Genomic DNA, 16,691 nt, shown 5'->3' with positions numbered 1-16,691 from the left:
CAAACACATACTCAAAACACACAAACTGCACACACTCTAATCAAAATACACACCACACTCTAATTAAAATACACACCGTACTTGGACACAAAATAATCACACCAAACACCAATGTTGTCAAATAGTTGCCACAGCGAAGCAATGGCGGTATATCATGGCAAATTGAACTACAATATAAACACAATCCATGCAACATACACCACACACCTACCCACCCACACACATAAAATTTAAAATTACATGAACTACAAACACATACACATACACACAAAATCACAAAATACACACGGTTCATAGACTATAAAAAATACAAACAATGCGCACTCTACACTAACACACTACACTATTACTATACACAAAATACAAAGGGCACATGGTACAAACACAAACACAAACACAAACACCCACACCCCCAAAATGAAACTTAACATTTCCCTTTATGTGATAAGCGAGATCTCTCCTGTTTGTGTGGGAAGTTAGGTTGTAGGGGTTAGGTATTTCTTTTCTCATCTTGGCTCCAGAGAAGTTAACTCCACATTGACTCCTACAAAATAGAATAAGCTATGTAAATCAACACATGAAATACAACATAAGTAAAAAAATACTTAAAGGTGCATATTCAGCAGTATCAACATAAATACAGCCTAATAACCTAATATGCAGGATAGCAAGTTCTTGATCAAGAATCCAACCAAATTTGTTACCTTTTCGGCAGCTACTATTCACAATTGTGCTTCATTATCTAAAGCAGGCATACATGTAGAAACATTTAAAATAAAATTTTATCATCACAATTCATTTTCACATATTACTAAAATACTAATAAGTTAGGTGTTTTAAATTTGGAAATCTTAGTGTTTATGGTGAAACTAAGTCAACACTAATAACCTATAAAAAAGTGTTTCTTGTGAAAATCAATGAGCCAAAACCTTTGCGTAAAAACCCTACGAGCAGTGGTTACAGCTATAACACCTCCCTGCTGAAGAACAGGGGACATCTCTAGAACTTGATCAACACTGAAGTAGAGCTATCAACACTGGACCGAGTTCTGCTTGCTACACAGCCTTACACTCAACCTAGAATGAACATAAGCAGAAATTAGATGAGCAGTACGACCAAACTCAAGATCACAACCCAAAGCAAATTTGGTCCTTCGATAGCTGATCTAACTGTCGTAGAAAAACACAAATGGTGGATTATTATTTAAAATTTTTAGTGTAACACAACATTTCCAGAGAGGTTATCAATCGAGGAAGATGTGTATCAGTGGATGGATTCCATTCATCAGTATCAACTCCGATTGTGATTCCTACAAAGCAGTATGGTATTTCTAATTAAAACCAATTAATTTGGTTGATTTAAACAAGTCATTATTCGAATCTCTTGTTTTATTTTTAGTAGTTATTATGGAAATCAAGACGCATTGATGGAAAGGAGATTATCATTAGTCACCAGTTGTCTAGAAGATCACTTGCTAATATTTATTATATAAGAAACTAATAATGCAAAGGTTATCAATAATACCTTACAGGTTACATTACCAAGATTTCCTGCCAACTTTGCTACCATCAAATGTGTTGCATTTCGTATAAGTTTCTCATCAGGATCTGTGGCATAGTCCTGCCATTTAAAAACACATAATTTCTTCAGTATTCACATTGTCATATACACTACTGAAAATGGAAACTTCAGAATTAACGAATCGGAGAGAAATTAATCAAATTATTTACAACTACATAATCAAGCATGCACACAAACACCCTCACCCCAAATCTTAATCTTAACATTGTCCTTTTTGTGAAGGACAAGAAAATGAATGAGAGCGAAAACAAAATACTCCCTTGTTTGCGTTTGAAGTTAGGTGATGGGGGTTAGGTATTTCTTCTCTTATCTTGCCAAATTTAGAAGTTAACTCCTCCTTAGCTCCTACAATACAAACACAGAACCAAACAAAATCAGTTATACAAATCAGCTTGTGAATATTAATAAATAAATTAAGTACAATAAATGCAACAAATACTTAAAGTGCATATTCAAAAGTATCAACTTAAAAACAACCAAATATGCTGGACTTGTGCTTCATTATCTAAAGCAGGCAAACATATGTTTAAACATATAAAAATGAGATTGTATCATCAAAACAACTCATTCTAATATCTAAGGAAAAACATTATCAATCTAAACAACATAATAAATATATTTTGCACATAAATTTTACATACCATGTAGGATTGACATCATCCCCACTTCTAGACCAAACCCAGCCTGTGAAATTATATGGTGCATCATCGGAAATATTGTCCTGAGAATAAGTGCATATTTTGAGCAACTCAAGAACAATCTGCTTAAGCTCAGTTCTTTGCATTACCTACATAGGAATCTAATGTCCATGATGCAAACCAATGCAACATTAGACAAGTAATTAGCTCATTACATATCATTCATACTTGGTTGGATGTGGATTCTACAATTGAAGTCTAGATAAAACGCATGATCAAATCAAGAGTTGGAAAAGTCAGCTTTCTAAAAGTTTTATGCTCAATCCACCATGTCTTTAAGAAAAAGGAAAACAACATGATATGTTGACATCAATATATTGGAGGATACCAACTAAGATAATATTAAAATAAACTTATAGCTATAGTTTGTAATTTTGTACTCCCTCCGTCCAACCATAAGCGAGGCAATTTTTTGGGCACTAGATTTAAGAAACTGACATTTAAAGAGTTAAGGCGCATAGTATATATACCTTCTCTGAGATAGTATGGTACATTTGTCCCAGGATGCTCGGCAGACAGAGTTGCATTAGTATGATGTGCAGCATTTCCAGGTTCCTGCATTAATATGCACAGGTCAAAAAGTGCACAAGCAAATAATTGTTGATATATAAACAGAATGTACTCACGTTTGCATAACTGAAAGGTTCCATCAATAACTGGCCAAAGCAGGAGGGAATGAAGGAATGATATCATTTTCAGGAGTTTGTGGACCATCGCCAATTGAATGTGAGATGAAGGAACAGAAAACGATCACCATAATTTTACTAATTTGATTTAATTTTGTTTTTGTTGCTCGCAGGGTTTACTCATACGAAACAACTACTAATAATTAAGAAATGATATAAAATCAAAAGAAACCATAAACTAAACAAACCTTGGAGGTATCGGGGATCCAACAGGTTCTATCTCGTCAGAGCCAATTTCGGGTGTGTGGGGCATAGCACCAATTCCAGTGCTAACACTCATTTCGTCAGAAGTAGCGATACAAATTGATAGGAAAATCCACCTATTGATGAAGCGGAGGGTCAAACTGGAAATGCATTTGAGCTCTGGATGTATCGATTCTTGCCTGGAAAACGAGCAAAATGATACAACTAAAATGAAAAAAAATGAAATGAGACACAAATAAAGATCACAAAGATGAAAATAGATAATATGTACCTGACCACCTGAATCAACTTAGATGTCCTAGAATTTGTCAGAGAATAACCTCATAAACTCGTTGTTGTGAATGTGACAGGTGGTCTAGCTAGCATAAAAAATAGTTGCACAACACTTTCTATACTTTCTCCTAATAGAAAGTTGTTGATCTGTTTCCCATCTATGGTTTGGACTGCATGTATACAAGGTTTAAATGCAACAAAGGCAAAATAGAAACAATATTACACAATGGATTAAATTAACACAATTTTTACCAAATTTTTTATATCAGTTATTTGCTAGTATTATTGCTTTAAAAAGTAAATCCCATTAATCAGAAAAAACATCAACAAACTCCACGTTCACCAGAGAGAAAATATCAAGAGACCATAGAAAATACTATAAGATATGTACTTGGTCTTGTTCGGCAGCATGTCTTGTTCAGCTGTATTGTTCATTTTCACATATTATTAAAATACTACTAAGTTAGGTGTTTTAAATTATGGAATCTTAGTTCTCCAACCCTTGAGATAAACTAGTCGAAACTAATAACCCATAAAAAGTATTTATGGTGAAAATCAATAGAGAAAACCTTGCATACACACACAAATATGATAAATTACAACCACAAAAAGAAGAATGCACGCAAACAACCACACCTCAAAACTATTCTAAACATTAGCTTAAATGTGAAGGACAAGAAAATGTATAGGGAGATAGAATACTTCCTTGTTTACGAAGAAAGCAAGTAAGGGGTGGTGTCCCCCTATACCAGAAGTGAGAACCAGGACAACTCCAGGTTAGTCCCTACAAAACTGTGTGCTCAAAGTGCACTAGCATAAAAATCTTACGAGTAGTGGTTACAGCACTGCTGAAGATCAGGGGACATCTCTGGAACTTGATCAACACTGAAGTAGAGCTATCAACACGGGACCGAGTTCTGCTTGCTACGCAGCCTTACACTCAACCTGGAATGAACATAAGCAGAAATTAGATGAGCAGTACGAGCAAACTAAAGTTCACAATCCAAAGCAAATTTGGTCCCTCGATAGCTGATCTAACTGTTGTAGAAAAACACAAATGTTGGAATAATAATTAAAAATTTAAGTGTATCACAACATTTCCAGAGCGGTTATCAATCGAGGAAGATTTGTATCAGTGGATGGATTCCATTCATCGGTGTCAACTCTGATCGTGATTCCCGCTAAGTCGTATGGTATTTCTAATTAAAACCAATTAGTTTGGTTGATTCTAACAAGTCTTTATTCGTATCTCTTGTTTTATTTTTAATAGTTATTATGGAAATCAAGACGAATTGATGGAAAGGAGATTATCATTAACCACCAGCTGAAATGGCTGCTCTAGAAAATCACTTGCTATGGCCAAGCCCTGAAGTGACCTTCTGAGTTGGTTTGATATTCAACCACGGAAAGGTTCCTAAATGTGATGTAAAGGCCTTTTCAATCAGTACACAAGTTATAAAAAGTGATGTTCTGACAATTCACAAGATCATTAACATTTAATATACAAGAAAGTAATAACACAAAGGTCATCTATACCTTACAGGTTACATTACCAAGACTTCCTGCCAACCTTCCTACCATCAAATGTGTTGCATTTCGTATAAGTTTCTCATCAGGCTCTGTGGCATAGTCCTGCCACTTAAAAACACATAACTTATTTAGTATTCACATATTGTTATATACACTGCTGAAAAAGGAAACTTCAGAATCAATTCACATCAGGCTTCGTGGCATAGTCCTGCCACTTAAAAACACATAACTTCTTTAGTATTCACATTGTTATATACACTGCTGAAAAAGGAAAATTCAGAATCAACAAATCAAAGAGAAATTAATCAAATTATTTACAGCCACATAATCAAAATGCACACAAAGACCCTAACCCCAAATCTTAATATTAACATTGCACTTTATGTGAAGGACGAGAAAATGTGAGCGGACACAAAATACTCCCTTGTTTGCTTTAGAAGTTAGGTGATGGGGGTTAGTTATTTCTTCTCTCGTCTTGCCTCATTTAGAAGTTAGCTCCTACAATACAAACACAGAAACAAACAAAATCAGTTATACAAATCAGCTGGTGAATATAAATAAAGAAATTAAGCACAACATATGCAAGGTTGTGACTGTGACAGGTGTCCTAGCTTAGGACAAAGGTCTCATTTGACCTGGCACATAAAGGCTAGCATAAAAAAAAAGTGGCACCCCTAGTAGAAAATTGATGATCTATTTCCACATCACTGGTTTGGACTGCATATAAACAAGGTTAAAAATGAAACAAGGAGAAACTACAAGCAATATGAATTCTAAACCCATACACAATGTACTAAATTAACACAAGCCTTTACCATATTTTTAATATTAGTTATTTGCTTGTATTATTGCTTTAATAAGTAAATCTCATTCATCGGTGAAAACATCAACATACTCCATGCTCACCACAAAGAATATATCAAGACACCATAGAACATATAAGATATGTACTTGGTCTTGTTCAGCAGCATGTATTGTTCATTTTCACATATTATTAAAATACTACTAAGTTAGGTGTTTGAAATTAGGGAATCTTAGTTCTCCAACTCTTGAGAGAAACTAAGTGCACACAAATAACCCATAAAAACTGTATCGGGTAACAATCAATAGAGAGAAAACCTTGCATGCACACACAAATAGGATAAATTATAACCACAAAAAGAAGAATGCACGCATACACCCACACCTCAATGTGAAGGACAAGAAAATGTTAAGGCAAATCAAATACTTACATGTTTGGGTAAAAAGCAAGTAAGCAGTCGTGCCATGATCACACCCCTGTACCGGAAGCGAGAACCTGGACAACTCCGTGATTAGTCCCTACAAAAGTGATTGATCAAAGTGTACTAGCATAAAATTCCTACGAGTAGTGGTACAGCTATAACACTTTACTGTTAAAGAACAGGGGAGATCTCTACAACTTATCAACACTGAAGTAGCTCTCTCAACACGTGACCGAGTTATGCTTGCTACGCAGCCTTAGACTCAACCTGGAATGAACAATAGAAAATTTTAGATGAGCAGTACGAGCAAACTCTCAAGTTTGCAATCTAAAGCAAATTTGGTCTCCCTATAGTTGATCTAACTGTAGTAGACAAACACAAATGCTGGAATAATATTTAAAATTTGGAGTGTATCACAACATTTCCAGAACGATTATCAATCGAGGAAGATGTGTATCAGTGGATGGATTCCATTCATCGGTGTCAACTCTGATTGTGATTCCTGCTAAGTCTATGGTATTTCTAATTAAAACCAAATTAGTTTGGTTAATTCTAACAAGTCTTTAATCGCATGTCTTGTTTTATTTTAATAGTTATTATTGAAATCAAGGCGCGTTGATGGAAACGAGATTATCATTAGTCACCTTCTAAGTTGGCTTGATATTGAACCACATAAACGTTCCTAAATGTGATGTAAAGGCCCTTTCAATCAGCACACAAGGTATATAAAGTGGTGTTCTGACAATTCACAAGATCATAAACATTTATTCCACGATAAAGTAAGAAAGCAAAGGTTATCTATATCTTACAACATTACCAAGATTTCCTACCAACCTTGCTACCATCAAATGTGCTGCATTTCGTATAAGCTTCTCATCAGGCTCCGTGGCATAGTCCTGCCATTTAAAAACACATAACTTCTTCAGTATTCGCATTGTTATATACATTGCTGAAAAGGGAAACTTCAGAATCAACGAATCGAAGAGAAATTAATCAAAATATTTACAACCACATAATCAAAATGCACACAAAGACCCTAACCCAAAATCTTAATATTAACATTGCCCTTTATGTGAAGGACGAGAAAATGTGAGCGGAAACAAAATACTCCCTTGTTTGCTTTGGAAGTTAGGTGATGGGGGTTAGGTATTTCTTCTCTCATCTTGCCTCATTTAGAAGTTAGCTCTTCCATAGCTCCTATAATACAAACACAGAAACAAACAAAATTGATTATACAAGTCAGCTTGAGAATATAAATAAAGAAATTAAGCACAACATATGCAACAAATACTTACCTAATATGCTGGACAGCAAGACAAAGAATCCGACAGAATTTGTAACCTTTTCGGCAGCTGTTATTCAGACTTGTGCTTCATTATCTAAAGCAGGTACACATATCTTTAAACATATAAAAGTGAGATTGTATCATCAAAACAACTCATTCTAATATCAAGGAAAAACATTATCAATCTACACAACATAATAATATATTTCGCACATTAATTTTACATACCATGTAGGATTGACATCATTCCCACTTCTAGACCAAGCCTAGCCTATGAAATTATATAGTGCATCATCGGAAATATTGTAATGAGAATTAGTGTATATTTTGAGCAACTCAAGAACAATCTGCTTAAGCTCGGTTCTTTGCAAACAGCAATAATTTACCTACATAGGAATCTAATGTCCATGATGCAAACCAATGCAGCATTAGACAAGTAATTAGCTCATTACCCTTAATGTGAAGGACAAGAAATGTAAAGGGAGATAGAATACTCACTTGTTTGCACAGAAAGCAAGTGAGGGGTGGCGCCAGGATCACACCCCTATACCGGAAGCGAGAACCTGGAAAACTCTGGTGTTAGTCCCTAAATATGTGTGTGCTCAAAGTGTACTAGCAGAAAAATCCTACGACTTATAACACCTAACTATTGAAGAACAATGGACATCTCTGGAACTTGATCAACAGTAAAGTGAGCTCTCAACAAAGGAACGAGTTTTGCTTGCAGCGCAGCCCAGCAGCAGAATTTAGATGAGCAAGCAGTACGAGCAAACTCAAGTTTGCAATCTATAGAAAACTTGGTCCCGTGCTAGTTGATCAAACTGTCATAGACAAACACAACTGCTGGAATAATAGTTAAAATTTTGGGTGTATCACAACATTTCCAGAGAGGTTATCAATCGAGGAAGATGTGTATCAGTGGATGGATTCCATTCATCGGTGTCAACTCTGTTTGTGATTCCTGCAAGGTCACATGTTATTTCTAATTAAAACCAATTAATTTCGTTGATGCAAACAAGTCTTTATCTCTTCACTTCTTTTGTTTTAGTAGTTATTATGGAAATCAAGACATTGATGCAAAGGATATTATCATTAGTTACCAGCTGAAATGACTGCTCTAGAAATGATCTCAGTGGCCTCAAATACAATAGGATTGGCACACAACTCTTCAATCTGACTCAAACAGAAATTCTTTCCTACATACAGACAAGAAAAGGGTTACATGTTTAGTGGAACATGTAGAAAGAATCCAAGGAAATAAAAATAATAAATTGTTGTATGCATTCCACTTCCTACAACTAAACAAAAAATTATATCTAAATGTATGTACTGTGAAGAGAATGACTAACCACACATCCTGGTCTCGTGATCTTCAGATTTTGGACACAGCAAGACCAACTCCAATTTTATCAAGTAGCGAAAAATGTAGAGCATCAGAAAGATTTTGCAGTAGTTCTTCATTGATGGGTTTAGTATGAACTGAGAGACACTTAATATCGAAGTGGTCAAAACTGACTTGGAGCAGTAATACGCTACCCTCCATTCCATTGCATACTCCGAGGAACAAGTTAGACAATTACCCACTCACATCAAACACCCCCATAACTTAAGTCTTGCTAGCCCTCGAGCAAGTTAGACAATAAAGCACAGTCAGAAGATATTAGATAATCCTCTCCTTCAAGTCACGCCAACGAATCAGTAGGGAAATTAGGTCGACCGTGAATTCACTCGCGGGTAAAACTTTCAAACAAGAATTGTACACGAACTAATTCCCTAAGACCTAGGCATCCCATGCTTCAACATAAGTTCGAGTTGTGTCTTGGGAGTCTCAAACCATCGTCACTAATTCCTAAAGAGAAGTTCTTCCGGCTATTCTTTATTTTAAGCACATAAGATCTTTCTCCCAAATTCAAGCAAAATTCATCGCTCACAAGTCAATATGATGCATAAATCAAAAGGTCTTATTCATTAGGATGTAATGGGGCTTTTGGTAAAGGTGGGATAATATATGGTTAAGTAGTTTACCACCATTCTTAAAATACTAGCACATCCATCACAACATCTTTCACATCTCAGTCAATGCGTACAAATTTCTCACAGCTCAACACCCCAAACATGAGATTTTTCGACCATCTAACCAAGTGAACTTATTCTTTTGAGCATTCTTTTATCATTTCTATTTTTCGCTCGATATTTTTTTTCGAGCCTTGGCTTTTTTTACTCAAGAAGGCTGCCTTTTTATTTATTTTTTTTCTAGCCTTGGCTTTTTTTTTACTCAAGAAAGGCTGCCTTTTTATATACTTTTTTCTAGCCTTGGCTTTTTTTCACACATGAAAGGCTGCCTTTTTATATATGTTTTTCTAGCCTTGGCTTTTTTTACTCATGAAAGGCTGCCTTTTTTTCTTTTTTTCTTTTTTTCTAGCCTTGGCTTTTTTTTAAACACGAAAGGCTGCCTTTTTATTCTATTTTCGTTTGAAGTGACAGCTTTTCACTCACTTTGTATCTCAGTACAAATGAATACCACCTAATGAATGGTCCAAAACTTCCATCTTTACCTTGCCACCATAATACCCTCCCAAGGATGTGCTAGCACTTTAATTTTGGTGATTAGGGAAGAAAATATAGGCCAACAAATGGATATAATAGGTAAGCTGATATAGTGACTTCAAAATTTTCAACAAAGAAATTAGGCTTTTGGGCTCAACTTGGCTCACTAGGGGTTTATGCAGGGTCAGGCATGTGATAATTTGGATATGAGGCTTTTATTCCTATTGCCTAAATCATTTTTATGCACCAATATCAACAAGATTGCAACTCATAAAGCTCTCATTCAGTCGATCGGCCCTATGACTTTTTCAATTAATTTTTCAAAACCGGAATAGTTCTCTCTCCTTAGCTCAAGAAATCGGACAACAAAGAACACTGTTATCACTTATTTTGAAGCATGGGAAACCTAGGACTCCAGAAGTTAGTAAGCAACAACTAAGTTTGCAGATCAACCCATGAGAAAAATGAAGTCTACACTAATAACCCATTTAGGAGTTAGCTCCTCCTCAACTCCTACACAACAAATACAAAACAAACAAATTCATTTATATAAATCAGCAGATAAATAAAAATAAAGAAATGAAGCACAGCATAAGTAACAAATAAGTGCATATTCAAAAGTATCAACTTAAATACAACCTAATATGTTGGACAGCAAGTTCTAGATAAAGAATCCAACAGAATTTGTAACCTTTTCGGCAGCTGCTATTCATACTAGTTCTTCATTCATACTAGTGCTTCATTATCTAATGCAGGCACACATGTAGAAATATATGAAAATGAGGTTTATCATCCAAACAACTCATTCTAATAACAAGGAAAAACATATAAATCTTAACAAAATAATAAATACATTTTGAACATTAATTTTACATACAATGTAGGATTGACATCATTCCCACATCTAAACCAAGGCCATCATATGAAATTATACAATGCATCATTGGAGAATTGGTGCGTACTTTGAGCAAAGCAAGAACAATCTGCTTAAGCTCTGTTCTTTGCAAACAGTTATATAAATAGTACTCCCTCCGTCCCGTGCTACTCGCACGTTTGCTTTTCGGCTCGTCACAAAGTCCTTACACTATTTATAATTTAAGTTAGAATTAATGCATTTAATTAATATGTTAGTTTAAGTTAAGAGCTCTTTTATTAAGTGATGTCTCATTACACCTAAAATTCTTTTTTAATTACACAAAAAAATCAATCTCAAATTTACGGCCTAAAATGAAAAGTGCAAGTAGCATGGGACGGAGGGAGTAATTCACCTACATAGGAGTCTAATGCCCATGATGCAAACTAATGCAGCTTTAGACAAGTAATTAGCTCATTATCTAACATTCATACCATGTTGATGTGGATTCTTCAATTGAAGTCTAGGTAAAACGTATGATCATATCAAGAGTTGGAAAAGTCAGCATTCTAAAAGTTTTAGGCTCAATCCACCATGTCATTTTAGAAGAAAAAAAAATGCCACATAATAAGTTGACATCAACATATTGGAGGATACCAACTAAGATAATAGTAAAATAAACTTATAACTATAGTTTGTAATTTTGTACTCCCTCCGTCCAACCATAAGCGAGGCAATGTTTTGGGCACTAGATTTAAGAAACTAACATTTAAAGAGTTATGGCACATAGTATATATACCTTCTCTGAGATGGTATGGTACATATCCAATGCATCACCAAAGGTTATAAGTGGCTTTTGTCCCAGGATGCTCGGAAGACAGAGCTGCATTAGTAGGATGTGCAGCATTTCCAGGTTCCTACATTAATAGAGTGCACAGGTAAAAAAGTGCACAAGCCAACAATGGCTGATATGTAACAGAATGTACTCACTTTTGCATAACTGGAAGGTTCCATCAGTAGCTGGCCAAAGCACGAGAGACTGAAGGAATGCTGTCATTTTCAGAGTTTGTGGACCATCGCCAATTGAAATGTAAGATGAAGGAACTGAAAGCGATTACCATAATTTTACTAATTTGATTACTTTTTGTTTTTGTTGCTCGCAGGGTTTACTCATAGGAAAACAACAGCTAATAATTAATAAATGATATGAAAATCAAAAGAAACCATAAACTAAACAAACCTTGTATGGGAATCTGGGATCTAACTGGTTCTATATTGTCAGCGCCAATTTCCAGTGTCTGGGGCATAGCACCAATTCCAATGCTAACAAGGCCAGATGAGTAAATGCTACCACTTATTTGGTCAGAAATAGAGATGCAAATATCCTGGAAAATCCACCTCCTCACTAAGCGGGGGGAGAAGCGGACCAATTCTGGCCTAGAAAACAGAAAAATATTGCAAATAAAATGACAAAATTAAATGAGATACAAATAAAGATCACAAAGATGAACTAGAGACTATATATCTGGCCACGTGAATCAACTAGATGTACTAGAATTTGTCAAAGAATCACCTCATAAACTCATTGTGAATGTGATAAGTGGCCTGGCTTAGCACAAAGAGCTCATTTGACCTTGTGCATAAAGGCTAGCATAAGAAAAAGTGGCACAATACTGTCTCTGTGCTTTCTCTAAACAGAAATTTGTTTATCTGTTTCCCATCAATCGTTTGGACTGCATGTAAACAAAGTTACAATGTAACAAGGACAAAATACAAACAATATGAATTCCAAACCCATACACAATGGACTAAATTAACACAACACTTTGAACAAATTTTTATCGGTTATTTGCTAGTATTATTGCTCTAATAAGTAAATCCCACTCAACCGAAAAAACATCAACAGAATCCACGTTCAGCACAGAGAAAATGTCAAGAGACCATTGTAACTCTCCACACTGTAAATCATCTGGCCTTACCATTTAGGACCCACTTAGTATACGTAGGAAGGAACTTCATCATCCAGTTGGTTAAAAGTGCGTAAGCATCAATGACATGACACGGAAACATGCATGGCCTATGTATTTCTTTAGTCGTGATAAAGGCTTCCAAATTTATTTAAACTAAATCATGAAACCTACCAGTGAAACAAAAGTCACAAGAAAGCCTTAATTAACTTTTCTTCCAGAAACAGATCAGAGAGAGAGAGAGTAAAAGACGGAAATATAAGAAATGCACTTGGTCTTGTTTAGAAGCAGCATAAATTCATTTTCACAACCTTTTCACTGGCTGGTGAATTAATAGGTCTTGTAATCCATATTCACCGGCTGGTGTGGTTATTTCACTGGCTATGCAATTAAACATTCCAGAATTTGATCAGATTGGCCTAAACATCTATCGATGCAGAAAGATGGTGAAAAAAAAATCAGATTTCACCAAGGAGAAGCACAGACCGTTTTCTAATCGAACAGATCACACTCTAAGAGCTGAGAAAGAAACTAGGCAAATTTAGCCACTAGCCAGACTCATTCGAACAAGGATTAACAAATTAGCGCACAAAATCATTTACTTGTCAAAATTTGAAGGACTTTATCCAACAAAAAAAGAAAATGCTCAAGGCAGCACTAGTAGGTACAGCCATACTCATCTAGATAAAGATGCTCCCCTTATTTTAGTAATTTCAAGTAGAAGAGGGGATCTTGTTGTGTTCATTGGTCAAACTCAACCTTTCTTCTTCTGAAAATCAACTCTAAATGCACAATGTAACAATACTAAATTAGGTGATGGATTCAGCAGGCCTCAGCCACACTGGCCTCAACCATGTAATCTAAGCAAAAAACATAATCAATCCTTTTAAAACAAAAACCCCAAAATGATGAACAAATTGACCTAAACTATACAAAGAAAGAAAAAGAAAATACAAACTGATTACCTGAAGACGCGGTGGCTGTTGAGAGGAACGGCGGCGGAGGTTTAGCGAGAGGCTTCTCGGTGCAGGTTGACTCTCCATTCTACTCGGACTATAATAGCTGACGGACCCCACCGCCAGCCACCGAGCATTGCCGGAAAACTTAAATAATCGACCTTTGACCTCCGACCCCACGGAAGGTCCACCCCCTCCGAATCCTTCAGTATTTGAAGGTAAACAAGTGAGGAATAAGAAAAATCGTTGTGAAGAATAGAGGAGGAATATGGGGAAGCGCGGAGGCAGAAAAGTTCAGATCTGGTTCTTTTTTAGAGTCGAGGAAGACAACCGTTGTTCTTCTTTTTTTTCAAATCGAGGGCAAGTGCTAGATATTTAATTTATTTATTTATTTATTTATTTGGTTAGGGTGAGGAGGTGGGGCCTAGCTAGCGAGTCCAATTCTTTAGTATTATTAATGTTCTATATCAATCACATAACAATAAACTCAAAAATGGAGTTATAATATGAATATATTTTATTATAGAGGAATTTACAGACTCTGTTTATTTATTGGTCACATGACATTATAACTATTGATAACTCACATTAAATAGGTCATTTCTAAAGTCAGCATATCAAATATATTTGCACAATATGTAAATTTATTCAAAATGAAATATGAATTAATTGGATAATACGATATTAAAATTAAAGCCTCGTGTTCTAAAATTGTCTCGTCTCTTGGCATTATGCGTAAATAGTTTGGAACCGACTGATATATGGGATTTACCATAATTGTTAATAATCACAAAAGTTGATTGATTCAATGTATTGCAATTTTTCAAATTTGTCACGTTATATTTTATACTCTACTTAATTGTTTTCCTTTCTTTCATTCTAATCTATCAATATCTAAAGGGACAGTTTTTTTGGAACTTTTTAAAATGCCAATTTTGCCCTTTTTTGCGGGAATTTGGCCATAATAATTGTTGTATTTTTAATTTTTTATCATTTTTAATTTGTTTAATAGAGTAATTGTAGGTTTTTGTGAAAAGTTGTGTAGAAGCAGACCTATAGCTGCCATCTTGAAGGCCTACTTTGTAGTCACTCACCTCTTACAATATTTACTATTACATATAAATATAAAATATAACAAAATAAATCCTAATAAAGAATAAAAGGGTTTAATAGAATCCCTACTGAAAATTAATATCACTGTTGCAATCCATACCTGAAAAATGAAATACATCATTAGTTAAAATCTAAGCAAATTTTCAAATATAGTATCACTACTACCCTAAGCGAATTACCAGGATAATTAGTTAAAATCTAAGCAAATCTAAGCAAATTTTCATATATAGTATCACTACTACCCTAAGCAAATCGAAGTTTGTTAATTTTGATTTTTGTGATCACTTAAATGCAGCAAACTTTTTGCAATCCAACTTACATTAAATGCAGTATGAGTTAATATCTAAGCAAAGTTTAAGGAGTTATGGAATAGTATTACTAAAACAACATTTAAAATAAAAATAATATTAATAATTAAAAATGAGTTTGATGGAATTCAAATTCAACTTCAAATCATTCTATACAGCATTTTAAATGTGCATTATGCTTATTAAAATCTATACTTGAATATGTTAGTTCTCTACTTATCATGTGTATAAATGTGTATATGTTTGGTGGCTATTTGTATCTATCTATTGAATTTATTAAAAAAGATGTATGCAACTGGACTTATTAAGTTTTAGTTACCTCAAGTCATTAGATTAAATTATATATGATGACATCTGACAGAAAAAGTTAATATCATTTATGCTATATGTATCTACAAATGCATTATTAAGGTATAGATAACTGATATCTGTAGATATGCATTTTTTTTCGTACCTGTTGAAATATATTCTTTTTCTTCTTCCTTCAGTTATGTTGGTGTGTAGATTTGGACAGGTTCTCTTTCTTTAGCATTTTTATCATCTTTAAACAAACATGTAGAGTTCTATTTCATTAGTATGTACATAATATTTATAATCAAGTATGTATTATAAACTTATGTTGAATATATACCTTATGAATTCATATTTAAATCCATATCAAATTATTTGTAGAGATAATAAATTGAATATATGGCATACCTTTTGTCTGGCGTTTTCCTCTTTTCTTCCTATTTTGAGGTTCTGTTGTAGACTCTAATAGGTCTCATGCTTGAAGCAGTCCTCGGCAGGTGTATAAAATGATTGTGTTGTAACCTCCTTTATACAATAATATTTCTCTCTCCTTTTTCTGCTATAGTAGAGGCGGCTCCTCTCTTTAGGGTTTTATATAAACCCATTGGTATTCCTGCAATTAATGCTATTGTTAAATAATGCAGAATTCAAAAATAAGCTATTTAATGTTGGAGTTGATTGGGCCCATGTATTGAATATCCAATTGCATGTATGTTTTAAGGTTTCCTTATTTTTCAATTAATAAGGAGCCGTTTTTTGGGGATTTGCAGCTTTTTATAGGTAGTCCATGCCTTAATTTGATCGCTTTAAAATATCTCTAAATAGGTAATTTTTAAATATTTTATGAAAACAATATTAAAATTGATATTTGTTATTTCCTATTTTTACATGTGAAGGGTTTTTCTCATCATTATGTCTTTTTTGGAAGTAGGCTTCTTTTTGCACGCCAGTGCTGCCTAACATATGTCTATAAATACCCATTCTTGTTGAAAACCCTTCAAGCCATTCCATTCACTTCATCATTTCTGCTTATTTGGTTTTTAGGTAGCTCTCAAAGATTTCAAGCTGCAATTTCTCAAGTTCTGTCCATTCATAGTTTAATAGCTTACATAAACTCTTTTTATACATTTATTGTTTCTAGTTTGAAATGGAAACTGTCACTCATTTATTAGCATA

At 34.5% G+C, this 16,691-nt stretch overlaps 1 long non-coding RNA gene across 1 annotated transcript; it reads right to left on the bottom strand.

The window, feature by feature from the left end:
- Window positions 1-331: 331 nt before the first annotated feature.
- On the bottom strand, window positions 332-14,145 carry LOC121767717. Its single transcript, XR_006043186.1, has 21 exons — window positions 13,813-14,145; window positions 12,454-12,613; window positions 12,121-12,317; window positions 11,871-11,984; window positions 11,680-11,797; window positions 8,581-8,676; window positions 8,128-8,441; window positions 7,979-8,043; window positions 7,491-7,574; window positions 7,030-7,392; window positions 6,365-6,462; window positions 6,205-6,269; window positions 4,979-5,470; window positions 3,441-4,387; window positions 3,154-3,348; window positions 2,906-2,935; window positions 2,750-2,834; window positions 2,223-2,302; window positions 1,525-1,926; window positions 930-1,076; window positions 332-544 (listed from the first exon to the last, which is right to left on the bottom strand). It is a non-coding gene; the product is annotated as an uncharacterized LOC121767717 (long non-coding RNA).
- Between the last annotated feature and the right edge of the window lie 2,546 nt (window positions 14,146-16,691).

This window comes from Salvia splendens, chromosome 15, assembly GCF_004379255.2.
Source record: "Salvia splendens isolate huo1 chromosome 15, SspV2, whole genome shotgun sequence".
Lineage (NCBI taxonomy): Eukaryota > Viridiplantae > Streptophyta > Magnoliopsida > Lamiales > Lamiaceae > Salvia > Salvia splendens.
The sequence above is the reverse complement of the archived record's forward strand: the minus strand, read 5'-3'. Positions and strand labels throughout refer to the sequence as shown.